Consider the following 21,518-nt stretch of genomic DNA (forward strand, 5'->3'; position numbering starts at 1 on the left):
ATAAAAGGAATAAAATGTTATGAAATCAAAATTATTATGTTAACATGTTATTTATTAAATTGATTAGAAATGGAATCAAATTCATTTTATTTTGTTGGGTAAATACTAATTTAGATTTTATATTTTGTAAAAGTTATTAATTGGACTCTCTATTTTATTAAATGACAAAATAGATCCTGTATTTTCTAAAATAGTACAAAAAGAACTTTGAACTTATTTTTTTGTCAAAATAAAATTTAATAATAATTTGATCTTAAAGTGTTATGACAAAACTGTTTACATTTTTTGTATCTATTCGTGTTAGGAATTATTTTCAAGTTGATTATATTAAAAAAAAGTCGTCGAAAATTAAATTCAGGGTCTTATTTTTACATTTTGGAAAATACAGGATTTATTTTGTTATTTAACAAAACAAAGGATCCAATCAGTAATTTTTGTAAAATACAGGGTCCAAAATAATATTTACCCTAATTTGTTTACATCAATAAGGAAAGGTAATCAAAATGCTTTAAGTTAACCATTTTACCTTTTATATGAAATTTATATGTTTCTTCTATTTACTAAATGAATTAATTCATATAAAAAATGAATAAATTATAAATGATTACATAAAAACAATTAACTTAATATTTCTACAAAAATTATACTTACATTATTCAAATAAACAATATATTACTGTTAACAAGATTTTCGTTAATGATAATAAGCTTATTTTCGTGATAGGATTTTGCACAGAAATAATAAAAAATAAAAGAAAGAAGAATAAAGCAAAAATAACACCAGGTTTTTTACGTGGTTTTACAATTAAAATTTTGCATAGTCCACGAGTCAATCTTATTAGATTTTTCTAATACAGAACTAGGGTTCTTATTTTTCTCTCAAGGATTTTCCATCCCTTTTTCTGTACATTTTGTCCCTATTTATAAGAACATAGTTGGCAGTTAATTACATTTGATTTCAAATCCCATAACAATATAAACTCGAAATTGTGGGCTGTAATCATGCTCCACGTAAATAAATACGATTATTTTTTGTAAATCACACAGCTGTAGATAAAACCGCTTTTAACAGTCAATGCTGACGTGGATTTAAACACGCTGTAAAGTATTTCTCGTTGGGGTATCTCGCTTGGTAAATAACAGCAATAACCCAAGCAGCAAGCTGGAGCTTTTCCCATGTCTTTTCGAGGTTGAAGACATAACGTTCCATCTCAAAATTACAGTTCTTGGTGCCAAGATGAACTTCAGTAGCCAACATCATTTGAATGTCAGCTTCTTTCTGAAAGAGCTGACTTGACGGAGCAGTGGAGCTCATTGAAAGATGTCTGGAGCTGATTAGGGAAGGTACCAGTAGTATGCCTTCCTATAGCGAGATGGATGCCTCGCCATTCGTTATTATGTCCTTTTGGCTATTGTGCTTAGTTTGTATAATGTATACTATACTATAAGTGTTCTAACAGCCAGTTTGCCTCGTCAACACCTTTCTACATATTGCGAAGTTGATGCCTCGCTATGTATTAGATGTGTCATCCTTAATGGTCCTCTGACGCGAAATATTTTCTTGTTAATACGTGAATCAAGAGTTCGTACATCCTTGTTTCGCTGAAGACTATGCAGTCTACGAGTTATGAATACATCTTATTGATTCTGCATTTAATGAGTTATTCTATTTAATATCCTTTTAATATAATTGTCATTATATTTATTGATTTGTATTCCCCAAGATTGACGTGTGTCATCTTCTGAAGTACCAGCTAAATTTCGGGTATAACAATTACCCCTTAGAAAGTTCTTTTCAGTGAAAAGTGCTTTTTAAATGATTACCGAGGGTAATGTTGTCATAATTCATTTTGGAAAAAATGCATGCCATTTGATTTTGACAGTTTTGTGGTTTTGAGGCACATCATGAGCATTAAATAACCATCTTTTCCACTTCTTCTTTATTTCTACCTGTTGGATCATTCACTCGTTCATCTGATGGAGATCAACCCAATGGTATAAAACGAAAAAGGAACCACCTTTTCATCATCTTAGCCATTTCAAAAAATTTCTTGAGATTTTTCTATGAAAAACCCCACCCAGATATTTCGAAGCTTTGCATGCCATCTTTGTCTTTGACATACCTCTTGTGAGTTTCATCAGATTTGTTTTTCGACCGCAAGCATTCAGAGAGATTACCACGCCATTCGCTGCATCATCGATTGCAGAACCGTTTATTGCACCAAAACCCGACTTCAAATAGTAAGTAATTCATCTTTCTTTGTTTTCTTAAATGCTTTTTATTTCACATTTCTGGGTTTAATCACTACTTTCTTAGCTTGCACCTTTATCACTTTATTTGGTTTTAGCGATTTTAGGTTGAATTTTCTCTGGGTAAATCTTAGGGTTTAGGCAGACCGTAGACTTTTGGGTTTCTCAAATTTATAAGCTTCTAGTTTGATAAATTTTATTCAGGAATTGGGATATGCTTTCTTTTTGTGACAATGTCCCAATCTAGTTCAGAAGTTTATCGTCTAGAAATTTTAGAATCAGAGTGCCCCAGTGAACTTGCCATCCTATATAAACCCAGAGTTTCAAAACCCAAATCCAAACTAGAGATAAATGATGCAAAAATTAGGGACCACTTAGTAAAAACACACCAAGATGATATTGCTAGTCGCCACAGGCGCTTCTTGCAAGAAATAACAGAAGGCAAATGTCGTTGTTTGCGAGATGCTGTGTAACACCCTAACTACCATAGGCGTATTACGTGATTGTCAAACGTACTGTGCAGCTCGTTGCTAATCAACGAGGTTTATGGAAAAACGTGATTAATTAAAATTTTGCTTTTTAATTAAACTTATAAAACAATATTACAAAAGACTCGGGATCCCGATTATAAAATTATTTACAAAAAGTTTAACTCGTTTAATCGTTACATAAAATAAAGGTCGTCTAACGACTCGCCATAAAAATCAGCCTTGCTGTCCCGAGGATCGTACGCTCCAGGCCTAACCGCCCCGACGTGTACAATCTTCACAAGCTCGCTCACGGTCCATCAGCTTTAGCCTTGCCTTTACCTACACATAAACGTAGATCTGTGAGTCGACGTACCCGCAAGAAAAGCATAATAATACTCATACATAATTCTAACTCGCCGTGTCTAACACGATACCGAGTCCCGCCATCGCCGTGTCCAACACGGCATCGAGCCACTATCGCCATGTCCAACATGGTACCGAGTTTTGAACGTTCACGTGGACGGTACTATTGACAAGTATCCTCCCGATCGGCCGAATCGGCCATACTCCGCCGCCGGTCATACTCCGGCTCGTACCGACGGATAGGTCAATAGCACGGAACCACCAACCAAATGTCACTGACGGCCGAACAGGCCATACTGCGTCGCCGGTCATACTCCACTCGTACCGACGTGACAGGTTGGATGGTTCGAAGCCAATATACATAACTAATGTAATCTAATAGGCTTCCTACATGCACGCTAAACATGTAATCTACATATGCATACCGTTATACTAATCTTACTCGGATTCCGAATTCAGTGTGCTGCCAACCCGACCGGAACTTTTAGCCGAGCGGCGGACATCGGCTCCTAAACCATAAAAATCACAACGCTATAAGTTGACACGCTAAATCACTTCCCGGACTTAAACTAGGAACTAAAAGTTTCCCTATCGATAAAAAGCATGGCAATACCCCTAAAACATAAAAACGAGGAAAACTAGGGTTTCGAAAATTCCCCAACCCAGAGACAGGTTGCCCAACCGAATTCCTGCTCGGGAAATTCAGACCCCATCCGAATTCCGGATGCACAACCGAATTTCTTCCTCGCAGCAAGAACATCAAATTTTCATAACTTGCACAAATCAACCCCAAATCACCTCAAACTTTCCGCACTGCTTCTATACCTTCCCTAGAACATATCCAAGGCATCAAAACAACCTTAAAACCTCAAACACGAAAAATGCCATTAAAGCTCAAGCTTTGAGTTCTAAACTCAAACTTGAGCAAATCCCATAAACATGCAATCAAACCTGGTTAATTCTACTTAAATATGCATGATTAAGCTTCTGAAAACAAACAAGAACAACAGCAACAACATAGTAGCAGATTACACAACATTTCTTCAAAAATCATAACTTTTGCTTAGAAAACTCAAAGCTTTACACAACCTAGCTAACATGCTTCAAAACAGCTCAATTAACTTCAATTAAACATGCTTTACACCTCAGAAATCAACAACAAAACACAGCAATAACAACAGCCACAAAAAGCATGCATTTACTCAATATTTCACCATTTTTTTCATAATTTTAAAGAAGAAAATCAAGAGAAGCTAACCTAGCTTGAAGAATGCTTAGAATGATTGAGAGTTTGCTTGGAAATCAAAGAGAAAATCAGCTTCATGCACCCTAATGCTTCAGCCGAAATAGAGAGAAGACTTGAGAGAGTTTTCTTTTTTCAAAGTTTTTTCTAATTTTTGCTAAGTGTTGAAATGAGAAAAAATAAAAGAATAATGCCACTTAAACCATTTTATTTCAGCCACTAAATATAATAAAATAACCATTTAAATTCAAATAATCAATTCACTAAAAGACAAAAAGTCATTGGGGCAAAAAGACCATTTTGCCCCTCCATACTAAAATCACATAAAAATCACTAAAGGGGTATTTTTGGGAAATTCTAAATTCCCGGCCATTCCCGACATTCCCAATGTCTAAAACCCGTCCCAAATTACTAACATACTAAATTGTGATTTCTACTGAGCCAAACGCCGAGTTCCAAAATACCGGGCACCGGAAATGCAAAATATGAAAACTACTGAATAACATAACCATGCATTTCTGAATTCCATAAATAACAGTATAATAAATTATTTAAATAGCTATAAATAATTTCATAAATAATCATGATTAACTGCTAATTTCCAAATTAACTAAACGGGCTTTACATGCTGCTTGGCCTGGACCTCCCAGTTTATCATCTATTCCTTTGGCTAGGCCTTTATTTTTACCTAGAGTCACGATTGCTTTTGAATTAGGTGACCTGGATTTTGAAATCATGACTCCCAAGCCTCGTAAATCAAAGACTCCCCAGGATCCTAATGTTACCTTCGAGGCCGAACTTATCGATTCGAAGGTACTAGCCATCGGAGATTATGTAGGTGGCATCTTACGGACCTGTGGTATTGACCAAAAGCGTAAATGCCGGGTTAGATCAGTAGCCGTTGGCGAGTTTAGATGCTACCCACCAGAACGACTCACTCGCGAAGCACCTGAGGGGACCAGTGGCGAGGCGAGTACGAGTGGCTTGACAGGGATAGGCGCTTGGAGCCTCGAACACATCAGGGCTGGGGCAATTATGTAACGTCCCCGCTTCAAGCCTCTATTGGGCCCTCACACCTACGGAATAATGACTCTTATATACGAGTACGCCACTCTAGCTGCTTCCTAGATTGACGACTGACCCTACAGACCAACACGAGTGTTTCCAGCGTGCTTTGTCCTCGCTCGCACACTTCTTGGGAAAACTTCTCAAGAGGTCACCCATCCTAGATTACCCCAAGTCAAGCACGCTTAACTATGGAGTTCTTTCGTGATGGGCTCCTGAAAAACAAGATGAACTTTGTTGATATAGGTAGTACCAATCAATCCATTTAAGCCCTCTTCAATTGTGTAGTTCCATACCAACACAGTCTCAGAATAATCACACATGACTTTTCCCAAGCGATGGATTGCACAACTTACCCGGTATTTCCCCTTACGAATCACGAGACTACTAATTGTAACGCCCTAACAATTAGGCACGCTACCCAAGGTGATTAAGAACTCTAATCCCCTAAACGGGATACAATACAGAAATGCGCGAAAACTTTTAAACTTTAAACGAAAGTAGAATTAAAATAACCGTGTAATAATTTTAACTTTGTAATCAAAGGTTACATAATTCGGGATCCCAAAAATTAGTTTACAAAATATTACAAGTTTTTCCACTAGCCGACCTAGGCGGTAAAACAGAGTTACAAAAGCTCATCACTGGTAGACCCCAACCCGCTTGGTATAGTGTGGCCCAAACATGCACATACATCGCCCAGCTCTCGCACTCATGGCTAATCAGAAACAAATTTACCATTTCCTGCACAGTAGAGCACCCGTGAGCCAAGCCCAGCAAGACAATATAAAATATCAATAATCATACTTAACATATCACAACAGTATTAATGCCATTTCACATATATCTGTATGACACAGACCTACGTGTTACGCTCATACGCCTATTTATGTCTATGTGACATAGATCTACGTGTTGCGCTCACACGTCTATATACACTAAGGCCTTAGAACGGTACATCTCGGTTCTAGTTACCGAGTCCAACCCGATTATGCCTTGAACGCATCACCCTTAATCTCAATATACACATATATTTAACATGGTGTAGCAGATACACATTAATAATCACTAGGGTAATAACCCTAGGCCATTAAACCGCTCATGTTAGGGTAATAACCCTAATCCCGGTTCCTCATTACTCATATATATCATTTTTACTATTATCGCCACCACGCATAACTCTACGTGCTAAATACTGTCTTACCTGATGTCCCGCAAACGTGGAGATTCCAAATCCGCGGGTGCTCCTGACCAAGTGCCGGTAATCCTAGTCACAAATTCTGAGATTTACAAATAAAGGGTTAATCCCTAATTCCACTTTCACATAATATAAACTTGGCATTTAAATCACAGATATTCACATAGAGCTCGAAACGAGCTTTCCAATGATACATAGAACTCCAAAAACGGAGTTTGGATCACAAAGTTATGAATATTTGAATATCGCGTTCGAATCTGCCCAGAAACAAGGGGCGGACCGCGACACTCCGCACATGGGGTCGCGGCACCTAGGTTCGAATCCTGTGCCACCAACTGGAGGCGGGCCGCGGTGCCCAAGGAGCTGGGCCACAGCCCTTGGGTTCCAAACCCAGAAAATCACAAAACCAGCAACGAAAAACATGGCCAATTCACACCCAATTCAACCCAAACCTTAATCAAAATTTAAAACTATTCACCAACACATAACTTATCAACACAGAGAGTTAAAACACAAATCCATGCATTAAAATCTAACAATATAACCCTCAGGGCTCGTTTGGAACACCGTATTAGGTCGTATTGTATTGTATTGTATTGTATTATATTGAATTGGATTATGTATCATATTTTTATATAATACTATGTTAAACTTTAATTTATACTAAAATATTATATATTTAGGTGTCCATAAAAGTTAATACCACATATAGTTTTACATAAAAATATTGCATAAAATACAATTCAATATAATACAATACAATACAATACGACCTAATGCGGCGTTCCAAACGAGCCCTCAAAGTTCAGATTAAACAACATAAAATCTAGGCTCCAAACTTAAGCACAATATCAACAAATTCAAGCTCACACCTTGAATCTTCAAAACCCAAAACATAAACCCAAACACAACACTAAAATTAGAGCTACATAACATATTAAAAACACCTATAAAATCCCTGAAATCATCTCAACAACTCTACATAAGCATCGTACTTCAATTTATAACTCAATCAAGCACAAGGCATCAAAATTCCACCAATATCATCATACATGCATTTCAAGAACATCTAAAGCTTAAATCATAACATTCAACTTCAATTTCAGCAACCAAAAACCAAGAATCAAAGTTGAAGGAGCTACCTCAAGCTTCAAGCAAGGATCAAGCCTCAACTCCTCAAAATCAAGCTTTATCCAACACAATCCTCAAGCAATTTCACAATTTGTAAAAATGAAAATAGAGAGAGGGAGGGGTCGGTTTTGGGTGATAGAAAACTAGATAATTACTCTTCATTTTTTTACAAAATAATGCCTTTTGTTGAAAGTAATCCAAAAATGCACATTTACCAAATTGCCCCTAGGGCCATATAACACATACTCAAACTTTCAAGGGCAATTATGACATTTCTACACACAAATATACTCAAATAAATTTTAGATTAATCACACATAAATAAAATGTCAATAAATTATCTCAAAATTATATTTTGGACCCGAACCTAGTTCGGCCCGAAATACCCAGTTGTGATTATACCGCGCCAACTTGTCAGAACACACCTGAAAAAGGACAAAACAGGCATACTATATAATAATATAGTCCATAAGCACGTATTTAAATTAAATTCATAATTTTACACTTATCGGGTCAAAAATATTAAATTGCCCCTAACTCACCAACGAGGTCTTTGTTGGAAATTATTTTACCAGGATCTTAGATCTACTCACAAGTATGTTGATTAACACCCTAAATATGAACTTTCTAAAACGATGAATAAACACATATAAAGTTTAGGAAACCTTACATTGGGTGCAGCGGAATAATATGACTCATTCCGTTCAGATATCTAGCCCTTGATTCCTTTCTGTAGCAGAGCATTATCAATATCTGAACCTGGATCTCTTTCTCTGAATCTTTAATGCTGAAACTCCTTCTTGCTGAAAGTCTTTCTTCACGATCTTCCTCACTATGATTGAGGTATCACTTGTTGTGTGTGGGCACTACTCATACACTAAGGATTTCGAAATTCAAGAGGAAGAGAGAGAGAGTGGGTTCGGCCAAAGATAGGGAGAGAGAAGGCTCAGGTTTTTCTGAATCAGAAGTGTCAGAAAAAAGTGTAATTTTCCTGAAGCCTTCACTATCTATTTATAGCATTCCACTAGGGTTAGGTTTGAATTATTTGGCATTAAAATAATGAAAATATCAAAGGGAAAAACCCTACAAAAGTGGTCGGCCCTATACTAGTGGATTTGGGCCTCACTTTTTGCAATTTTGCAGTTTATCTTTTCTGCATCTGATTTTCTCAAAAACGCTAATTTTCTAATTCAACCATTTAAATGCCAATTCTAACTATTTAATAACTATAAATAATTATTAAATAATATTGTCATTTATCATATTTATTAATTGAACCATACAAAGTATTATAATTAACAAATATACCCCTAATAACTCTTTCTTTACAATTTCGCCCTTACTTAGTGAAAAATTCACAAATAGACATAGTCTAATTTGAGAATTATAATTGATTAATCAAAACCAATTACATGAGTCTTACAAGCAATATTATCTCAACTAGTGCGGGGACCATGGGTCTATATAACCGAGCTTCCAATAAGTAGATCAAGAATTTAGCACTAAAATTCACTAACTTATTAATTCTTCGTTGAATCCACGCATAGAACTTAGAATTGCACTCTCAGTATATAGAATGCTCTATATGTTCCACCATATAGACACATCATTAGTTATCCATTGTTATAATCCTAATGTGATCACTGATCCTCTATAGGAATGATCTACACTGTAAAGGGATTAGATTACCCTTACACCCTACAATGTATTTATTCCTTAAAACACTTGACCCCGTATAAATGATATTTCAGCTTATGTGAAATGAGTACTCCACCATTTATGTTCGTTTGGTCAAGCTCGAAGGAGATCATCCTTTGCTTACTATTCGCCAGATAGAAGCTATAGATTCCATGTTTATGCTATAGATTATCGGTGTAAAACCCACAATGGAGATCGAATATCTTAATAATAAAGCTCATTATTTAAAGAGAGTTGTATTTTCTTTGATTCGCTTTATTTAATCTATTTATTTTAAATATATATTTATTTAATTAAAATTTCCAATTTAGAATAAAAAATTCTAAATATAAATTTTAATTTAATATTTATAAATTTTACTTAGATGGATAAGAAAATAACATGAATTATTTCCATCTTAGTAATAATTTCCAATAAATATTTAGAAAAATATTCAATTTAAGTTGTTACAAAATTAATTTAAATTAATTTACAACTCAAATTTAATTTTCTATAAATATATATTGCATTTCGAAAAATTAAAGTATTCAAGGATACAATTTTCGAATATGCATGTTAAAATAAAAAATTAATCCTGGAAAAATTATTCTAATTTAATGTTGGCCCAAAATTAATTAATAAAATTAATTTACAACAAAAATATAATTTTCCTATTTAATTAAATATATAAGAAAAATTTCAAATATTTAAGTATGATGATGAAAATCAACTTAAATATTAATTTTCTATTTAATTAAATACACTAGAAAAATACTTCAACCAAAAATATCATCTATCTAGATTTTCCTTTGACTAATTAATTCAATTTCTAATAATCTACTTTAATTCAATTTATTTTAAATTAATCAATAAATGAAAAAATCATTGATTTAAGTTGATCCAAGAATTAATTAAAATAAATAATTAATTTACAACTTAATCTATTTTTCAAGATAAAATTCGAAATTCCAGCATTTAAGAAATGCAATTTCGAAATTTGATTAATAAAATAAAGAAAAAAATATATTTTGAAAATTATTTAAATTTAGTTGAAAAAATAAATTTCAACTAAAAATAATTTTCTATTTAATTAAGTGTCATGAAAAAGAAATATTTAAGTATGATAATGAAAATCAACTTAGATATTTAATTTTCAAATTAATGAAATGTATTAAATTCAATAAATAAATAATTAAGTGTAGAGAAGGCTTAATTATTAATCTCTAGTTTAATACTAGGAAAAATATACATAAAATAAATTGTACCAAAATTAACTATATAAATAATTAATTTGACAATGTACAATATTTTCCTATTTAATATTAGAAATAATAAGTAGTCTAGAAATAACTATCTAGAAAATATTTTATTGGACTAAGTATCTTTTCCACAAAATTTGAAAAAATATCTAATTTAAGTTGTATTAGAAAAAATCTAGAACTTAAATATTTTCAAATTTAAATTTAATTAAATATCAAAAATTAAGGTGTAACCACTTAATTTAAAAATATTCCATTTTAAGTTAATATACGAAAAGATATTAACTTAAAAAATATCTAAAATATTCCATTTTAAGTTAATATTCGAAAAGATATTAACTTAAAAAATATCTAAAGAATCTTAATAACCAATGCTTAAAATTTCTCAACTTAATTTTGAAATTTTAAATCCAGAAGATATTCAGATTTAAGTTGGTTAGTTGTAAATAACTAAATATCAACTTAAATAGGAATATTTAATGAAAAAATTTAAATTAAGCTCCAGAAAGAATCTAGATGGTTATAATTCTATATTTAATTAAATACAAGAAAATACATATAGTTTAGCTTAGAATAAAGAATTCCTTAAACTATAATTTTCTTAAATTAATTTCAAAATAAATGACATTAATTATGTTGCTAATCAATTTTATTAGGTTAAACTAGTTTAATTAACCTAGTACAGTTATTCAAATGAGGCAAATGGGCCTTCACAATTGGGGTGGTTCATGTGAGGGGGTGCTGGGTTCAGTATGTCGTACCCACTACTATGGCTCCCAACTCTCACACAAGGCCCAAAAGAGAGGAATTTAACCTTAATAAGAACAACTGTTATCAACTGACTAAGCCCAAAAACTAAATGGGCCTAAATAAATTCTATCAATAACTGTGATAATTTATTTTAGCAACATTAACCTATATGCATCTATAATGAAATTAAACACATAGGCTCACACAGGCACACTTTGGATGGGTCCTATCATGTTGCTAGGTCATACACAGATGAAAGAAGATTGTAAATATACCTGTTACAAATTATTTACTTGACCATGGAGCCATCAGATCATTAGATTCGGCAAAAAGTAACCATGGCTATTTGCAATCAAGTAATAATAGGTTTTGAAAACTTACACACAAGCTAAAACACATACTCCCGCAACAAAGTTAATGGATAGTTGGATGTAGGATTTATTTAATTTTAAATTAAATAATTAATTTCGAAATTAAATAATTAAGTAAAAAAATATATGATTTTCAAAAATAAAAAATAAAAAAAAATTCGAAATTAAATAAAAATTTTGAATTTAAAATTAAACCTACAATTTTGAAAAATTAGGTTTCAACCAACCTAAATATCATTTCAAAAATTTGCTAACTACTTTTAAAATTTAAATGTTATTTTATAAATAAAAATTAAATAAAAAATTAAAAAAGATAAATGAATATCTTTTCCAAATTTTAAATATAATTTAAATAAATAAAATAACAAAATTTAAAAGTTAGCAAAATATCTTATATCTTTTTAAAATTACATGATTATAGTTATCTAATTTTAAATTTAAATAAGGTCAAATTATTTAAAAAAAAAGATTTAATTTAAAAAATTTTAAATCCGACCTTAAATTTAAAAATAAGATAAGATATAATCAAATTTAAAATAAGATAGATTATTAAGCAAATAAGATAGATACTAACTATTTTTAAATTCAAATTACACTAATATCTTGAATTAAATTTAAAAAATATTAAATTAATTCATAATGATAATTAGAATTGAATTAGGAATAGTAATAGTATAAATATAGAACTACACAAAAAATCGGAAAGTTAATTCCATGAAAAAGCATGAAAAATCGAAGAAAAACGAAAAAATTGTGAGTCAGATTTACGGACTTTTCGCGATCGCAGGAAAATTTCAAGATAACTCCGATTTTTTCGAATCTTCAAAAATCATAACTAATTCAAATTAAATCGAAATTGAGTTCTGTAAAAAAGTAACTTTCTTAATTTTTTCCATACTATCCAATAAAAATAATTCCAGAAACAAATATTCAAATATTTTTAACGAAAATTCACAAACACCAATCAATCATCAAATAACACTCAATACAACATGATACCATCCAAAAACAAACAAACAATCGTTTTAATATCCAAATTTCTTGCAAGTAAATCAATTACCATGGCTCTGAGGCTAGTTGTTGGAAATTATTTTACCAGGATCTTAGATCTACTCACAAGTATGTTGATTAACACCCTAAATATGAACTTTCTAAAACGATGAAATAAACACATATAAAGTTTAGGAAACCTTACATTGGGTGCAGCGGAATAATATGACTCCTACCGTTCAGATATCTAGCCCTTGATTCCTTTCTGTAGCAGAGCATTATCAATATCCGAACTCGGATCTCTTTCTCTGAATCTTTGATGCTGAAACTCCTTCTTGCTGAAAGTCTTTCTTCACGATCTTCCTCACTATGATTGAGGTATCACTTGCTGTGTGTGGGCACTACTCATACACTAAGGATTTCAAAATTCAAGAGGAAGAGAGAGAGAGTGGGTTCGGCCAAAGATAGGGAGAGAGAAGGCTCAGGTTTTTCTGAATCAGAAGTGTCAGAAAAAAGTGTAATTTTCCTGAAGCCTTCACTATCTATTTATAGCATTCCACTAGGGTTAGGTTTGAATTATTTGGCATTAAAATAATGAAAATATCAGTAGGGAAAACCCTACAAAAGTGGCCGGCCCTATACTAGTGGATTTGGGCCTCACTTTTTGCAATTTTGAAGTTTTATCTATCCTGCATATGATTTTCTCAAATACGCTAATTTTCTAATTCAACCATTTAAATGCCAATTCTAACTATTTAATAACTATAAATAATTATTAAATAATATTGTCATTTATCATATTTATTAATTGAACCATACAAAGTATTATAATTAACAAATATGCCCCTAATAACTCTTTCTTTACAATTTCGCCCTTACTTAGTGAAAAATTCACAAATAGACATAGTCTAATTTGAGAATTATAATTGATTAATCAAAACCAATTACATGAGTCTTACAAGCAATATTATCTCAACTAGTGCAGGGACCATGGGTCTATATAACCGAGCTTTCAATAAGTAGATCAAGAATTTAGCACTAAAATTCACTAACTTATTAATTCTTCGTTGAATCCACGCATAGAACTTAGAATTGCACTCTCAGTATATAGAATGCTCTATATGTTCCACCATATAGACACATCATTAGTTATCCATTGTTATAATCCTAATGTGATCATTGATCCTCTATATGAATGATCTACACTGTAAAGGGATTAGATTACCATTACACCCTACAATGTATTTATTCCTTAAAACACTTGACCCTGTATAAATGATATTTCAGCTTATGTGAAATGAGTACTCCACCATTTATGTTCGTTTGGTCAAGCTCGAAGGAGATCATCCTTTGCTTACTATTCGCCAGATAGAAGCTGTAGATTCCATGTTTATGCTAGCGCTCCCACTCAATTGCACTACCGTGTTCCCAAAATGTACGTATCATCCTGACCTAAAAGTAGGCTTAACTAACAAATCAAAGAACACGAATAGCCTCTCGAGATTGAGCCTAATCATATCAGGATTAAGATCATTTGATTTAGGATCAATTAGGCGATATTGACTTGAATAGATATTACGGTAAGTTTAATAAATCTAAGTCAAAGTTCAATATCGGTCCCTTCTGATGCATACATAACCGTATTACAAACTTGCCCGGGACCTTTTCTCCTTAAAGCATCGGCCACAACATTGGCCTTCCCGGGGTGATACAGTATTTCACAATCGTAGTCTTTAACTAACTCCAACCACCTTCTCTGCCTCATATTCAAATCTTTTTGGGTGAAAAAGTATTTAAGACTTTTATGATCAGTATAAATTTCACACTTTTCACCGTAAAGATAATGTCGCCATATCTTTAAAGCAAAAACCACAGCAGCGAGCTCTAAATCGTGAGTTGGGTAACGCTTATTTTGCTCATAATCCTTCGCCTGACGAGAGGCATAAGCTATGACTCGTCGCCTTGCATCAGAACACATCCCAAACCCTGTCTGGATGCATCACAATACACAACAAATTTCTCTTGATCTGATGGCAAAGCTAACACCGGAGCTGTTATCAAACGCTGCTTCAACTCCTGAAAGCTTGACTCACACTTATCTGACCACACAAATCTCTGATTTTTCTTGGTCAATTCGGTTAGGGGCATAGAAAGTTTTGAAAATCCTTCGACGAAACGTCGATAATACCCTGCTAACCCGAGAAAACTTCGAATTTCTCGTCACGTACTCGGGCCTCCCGCCAATTCTTCACTGATTCTATCTTGTTTGGATCAACCATAATTCCATTTTTCCCAACAATATGACCTAGAAAGGACACCTCAGACAACCAGAATTCGCACTTTTTGAACTTGGCATACAGCTTGTGATCCCTAAGTCGCTGTAACACCATTCGAAGATGATGCTCGTGCTCCTCTTCTGACTGAGAGTATACAAGAATGTCATCGATAAACACTATAACGCAGCTTATCGAGGAAATCCTTGAACACCCTATTCATGAGATCCATAAAGGCCGCAAGAGCATTAGTCAATCCGAACGACATTACCGTAAACTCATAGTGCCCATATCTGGTTCTAAAAGCAGTCTTCGGTATGTCCTCCTCCCGAATTCTGAGTTGATGATAACCCGACCGTAAATCAATCTTTGAAAACACTGTCTTTCCCTGAAGCTGATCGAACAAATCATCGATCCTGGGCAACGGGTTCTTGTTCTTAATCGTCAGCTTGTTTAGTTCCCGATAATCAATACACATTCTGAGGGAACCATCTTTCTTTTTCACAAAAAGAACCGGAGCTCCCAGTGGCGATACACCGGGTCGAATAAACCCAATATCAAGCATCCCCCGAAGTTGCAACTTAAGCTCCTCGAGTTCCGTCGGAGCCATCCTATATGGAGCTTTAGAAATGTGTTCGACTCTGTGTGCCAAATCAATTACAAAGTCAATTTCTCGCCGTGGCGTAATCCCGCAATTCCTCGGGAAACACATCAAGAAAATCTTTCACCACCCGGACTACCTCAGCCCAAATGTTTTGTGTCTCATTGAGTCAAATACTACCGCTAGAAATCCTACACAACCATTGCATAGCAAATCCCTAGCTCTCAACACAAATAACCGGATCCGAGACCCCTGAACCGATCCAACATAAACAAATGGATCTTCACCTTCCGGCTGAAAAATCACCATTTTACGCCTACAATATATACTGGCCGAATACTTGGATAGAAAATCCATTCCCAGTATAATATCAAACTCAGTTATTTTCAATTCTATAAGGTCAAGACTCAATTCCCTATCTTCGATCCTAATCGGCATAGACCTAATGCGCCTATTAGAGATAACCAATTCCCCGCTGTGCATTAGGGTTCCAAACCCTCTTTCTAAAATATCACAAGGCCTACCCAAAGATCAATCACTCTTGTAGCCACATATGAACGTGTAGCTCCCGAGTCAAATAATACTGTAAATAACAAGTTATTGACGAGAAGCTGACCTGTCACAATAGAAGGACCGGCCGCAAGCATCGCCTGGGAAATGGCAAACACACGAGCGTGAACCGGTTTCACCTCGGCTTTCGGCTCCTCTTTCTTGCTCGGGGGCAATCTTTCTTGAAATGCCCCACCATGCCACACAGAAGCATGTCTTCCCTACACTCTCCCGGATGATGTTTCTTGCACCCTGGACACTCGTGATAAGAGTAACCCCGGCGTCCTCCTTCCGCCTTGGTTCCCACGAACCGCTTACTTTGCCCCGAGCCACCGTAAGCCGGAACAACTTTTCTTTTTCGCTCGCGGTGGAGTCACCACCATCCCTACCATAAACGGAGTAAGAACAAAGTGGGGGTTCCACCAACACTCGGAGTCACCCGGGCTCCCGAAGAAATTTTACCGCACCCTCGCTCTCAAAGCCTTCTCAACCATATCCGCATACGTGGTTGCTTCCAAGTAGTGGTAATAACTGCATCATGCCTGATTTTTGCACTCAAACCCGCTAAATATTTTTCTTTCTTATCGAAGTCCGTGGGCACAATTCCCGCCGCCAATTTAGCCAACCGATCAAACTTCGTTGTGTACTCGGACCGACATTCCCTCGTCCGAACTAGATCGTTGAACTCTTTCCGCTTTGCACCGGCGGACCGCTTCGTTGTAATACTTGGAGTTAAATAACTCCCTAAATTCTTCCTGTGTCATCGCCGTGACGTCCCGAGTGAGGGTTATCAATTCCCACCACACGAGAGCATCTTCCCCGAAACCGGATAGTGGCGCAGTCACCCGTCATTTCCAACCACTCCCATGAAATTAAGGATGCGTTCAATCATTGAAAGCCACCGCTTCGCCTTCATCACATCGTGGCCTCCCGTAAACACCTGGAGGTGCCTCGTTTTCGAAATCTTTCGTACAACGGTTCCATACGGTTGCCAACAAATGTGTTGTTCTGCCGGCACCGCAGAACCGCAACGACCGAACTTCGAGGAGGAGGCACGGCAGAGGACCCTACCGCCACAATCTTTGGATCTCTTCATCTTGCCGACGGATTCTCTCTTGCATTTCAAGAAATCTTTGCTCCCGCCGAGGAGCTGAGGTGGATTTACTGTGGCGACCACCCCGAGCTCCGCCACGGCCACGCCGCGACCACGAGGATTTCGAGGATTCCCCGACCGCCTCCGGCCTCAACCATGCCACCCCGACTTCGTATTTCGCGGGCGTCCATTTAATAGGACTTAGCCTGCGAATCCATAAGCCAGGCAGGTTAGAGAGCGATCAAAATTAACACCGCTCTTAATAACTTAAAGGCAACACACTTTCTTTTCTTTTTAAGGAAATATATTTAATTTAAATCTAATATGCTTCCTAACATGCTTTCTCATTCACATTTATTTAAAATACTAAACAAGTACGGGCTTACTGAACCGTGAACCGAGCTTTCGCTGATGAAGATTGTACATGTCATAGCAAGCTTCGGTAGACAAACCCTGGCGCTTCCGATACCAAAATTGTAACGCCCTAATGCTAAGGCACGCTACAGTGCTTTTTCAATTATTGTGCAATCTTTGCTAATCAAAGAAATTTCTTGAAAAACGTGTCAAATTAAAACTTTTGCTTTAAATATTAAACTTTGTAATATAATATAATATTTACAAATCCCGGGATCCCGATTTTGAACTTCGTAAAATTTACTTTTTAAACTTTACATTTCAAAATACAAAATTTCGTGTCGCACGGCGACTTTCAAAATATAACTCCCGCATGTCCCGAGACCGAACACTCCAGTCGCGCCGCTTGACATGTACAATCTCATCCGAGCTCGTGTTCATTCCTCGTTCAGCCTTCGCCTTTCCTTTACCTACACATGGAAGTAGAACCGTGAGTCACCGTACTGCGCAAGAAATGCATATAACATACCATATAATTTCCGACCCGTAAATAGGCGCCCATACACCTATTTACGTAGCTTACCGTATGAGTATGAACGTTCATTACCAGGGTATAACCACTATACCACATACACATCGTACCTCATTGACGAGTGTTGGTAGGGTTTATCTCGATCATTGAGTAACACTGAGTGATGTACCACACACCTTAGCATTTTTCCATGCTTGTGTTGGTATCACTGTATCGTACTCATAATCACAACAATCACTGTACCAATACACTCTATAACTTATTCATACAAGTGTTGGTAGTGTTTAACATAATTCAAGCATGCATATATAAACACATATACATACATTCAGATAATCACATCATACATTATACACGCTCTTACCGTTTTCCGAATTCAAGTGTGCTGGCCGACCTGAACGGAATTCACGTGCTAGATGGATGCCCTAATCACAATAATAGTAATACAGATGAGTGACTCGCAAAATCACTTTCCGGGACTTAAAACTTGAAACTAAAAGTTTCCCTATCGATAAACCTCATGGCAACACCCTAAATATCTTAAAATTGGCCAAAACTAGGGTTCTGGAAATTCCCCCAACAGTAGATCGGCTCCCAACCGCATCCCGGTTTCGGGTCACCAACCGGCCGACCGGTTGGTACAGTATCACCCGTAACCTAATTCTTGCTCTACCGCCGGGAACCAAAAAATTATCCCCCTTGATTCAATTCAATCCCAAACTTTACCAAACTCTCCAGTATACCTATACAATGCATAGACATCCATTTCCAACCAACAAATCACAGAACAAACCAATAATTCAATTTATGCCATTAAAGCTCAAAGCTTGAGTTTCAAAACTCAAGCTTGCTTAAAACCAATCTCAAGCATCAAAAACAATAGCTAGGGACTCAAATCAACTCAACCTAACCCCAGAATTCAAACCTTAAGCAATTCAAAACCCAACATGTACCCATCGAACCTAAAAATTCAAATTGAAACTAAACTAAAATTTCAAAAACTTAAGGGGAGAAGAACTAGGGTTACCTTGCCTTGATTCCTCTTGAATCCTTTGCTGAAAACACAAGAATTCAGCTCCCAAAATCCCTTGCCCTTGCTGCCTTCGAAGAGAGAAAGAGAGAAGAAAGAACTTCTCTTGAGTTTTTGGTTTTTTCCTTTGATTTTTCCCTCAAATAAAATGATTTTCCTTAATTAATTCATGGCTGAAAAGTCATGTGCTAGGTGTCAACTAGAGGGACAGCCACCTAATCCATCATTAAACAAAAAGTCTAAAATGCCCTTAGACTTAAAACTAGGGTGTTTCTAAAGCTAGGGGTAAAATGGTCAATTCCATAACCCCGCTCAATCCCGATAAAATATTTTCTCTAAAATATTTCCCACTATGAAATAAGGTTCTAAACTTACCCATGTGATCAATCTAGCCATCCATCGCATTTTCCGTTGTCGCCGAGCAAAAATTACAAAATTAACATATTTCACATATAAGCTAAATAATACCCCTAGAGTTTAATAAAATCTCCGGAATTGAGAAATTATAACTCTAATATTTATTTCTAAATATTGGGGTCCACATTAAAAATTAATTCACAAATAATAATAAAATAATAAAAATTAGTGCTAATTGCCTATTCTAATCCACATTACTAGAGCGGTCATTACAATTATCCCCCCGTTAATAGGATTTCGTCCCCGAAATCTAACCTGAATAGCTCTGGATGTTGAGTCTTCATATCTGACTCTAATTCCCAGGTGGCTTCTTCCACCTTACTGTTCCTCCAGAGCACCTTAACCAGTGCAATAGTCTTGTTGCGAAGAACTTTTTCTTTCCTATCCAAAATCTGAACACGTTGCTCTTCATAGGATAAGTCTGGTTGTAGTTCAAGGGCTTCATAACTCAAGACATGAGTCGGGTCTGACACGTATTTCCTTAACATAGAGATGTGAAATACGTCATGAACAACTGATAATGCTGGTGGTAAGGCTAGCCGATACGCTACCTGCCCGACCTTCTCGAGTATCTGAAATGGCCCAATGAACCTAGGGCTTAACTTACCCTTCTTCCCGAAGCGCCTAATACCCTTCATTGGTGAAACCCGCAGGAAAACATGTTCCCCTGCCTGAAATGTAACATCTCTGCGCTTCGGATCAAAGATAACTTTTCTCGCCCGCTTTGAGAAGCAAGCATCCGAGCCTTGATCTTATCAATAGCTTCATTGGTCTTTTGCACCAACTCGGACCTGTGTACTTCCTTTCTCCCCGTCTCGTCCCAATGAATAGGAGAACGACATTTCCTACCATATAACATCTCGTAGGGGGCCATCCCTATTGTACTTTGGTAGCTGTTGTTGTAGGAGAATTCAATTAAAGGCAAGTACTTACTCCACGAACCCTCAAAGTCCATGACACAAAGGGCTCGCAGTAGGCTTCCAAAATCTCGGATAGTTCTTTCGACCGACCATCGTCCGAGGGTGAAAGGCCGTACTAAACTTTAACTTGGTACCCATAGCCTTCCGAAGACTCACCCGTAACTTCGATGTGAACTTTGGATCCCTATCCGATACAATAGATTTAGGGGCTCCATGGAGACGAACTATCTCCTTCACATACAATTCAAAGCATACCGATCCACCGAATAGGTAACTTTCACCGGTAGAAAGTGAGCCGACTTTGTAAATCTATCCACAATGACCCATACGTAATCATACATCCCTATAGTTCTAGGTAAACCAGCTTACAAAGTCCATTGCGATGTCCTCCCACTTCCATTCCGGAAGGACTAAAGGTTGCAATAACCCTACCACTACTCGATGTTCAAATTTTTAATCTCGGGCAGTGTGTTAAACACTTGGACACATAGTCCACCACATCTCTTTTCATCCCATACCACCGAAGTAGGGTTTCAAATCCCGATACATCTTGGTGGTTCCCCTTGATGCAACGAATAAGGCGTGGTGTGAGCTTCATCCAAACATTTCTTTCTTAAGCTCATCAACACTAGGAACACAAACTCGAGCTTTATATAATAACATTCCACCGCTCGAGACCGAAAAGCCTCTGCACCGACCAGCCACTACTTCATCTCGAATTTTAACTAGCTCGGGATCTTCTAGTCGTGCCTTCTCTCGATTCTCTCCAACGTATCGATTGGAGTGTTAAATTATGTAATTTCCCAACCACGAACTCAATTCCCGCACTAACCATTTCCGAGGCTAGTCGAGGAAGTATCATAACCGTATTACAAACTTGCCCGGACCTTTTCTACGTTTAAAGCATCGGCCACAACATTGGCCTTCCCGGGTGATACAAGATTTCACAATCGTAGTCTTTAACTAACTCCAACCACCTTCTC

Source organism: Cannabis sativa, chromosome 8 (genome assembly GCF_029168945.1).
Source record: "Cannabis sativa cultivar Pink pepper isolate KNU-18-1 chromosome 8, ASM2916894v1, whole genome shotgun sequence".
Lineage (NCBI taxonomy): Eukaryota > Viridiplantae > Streptophyta > Magnoliopsida > Rosales > Cannabaceae > Cannabis > Cannabis sativa.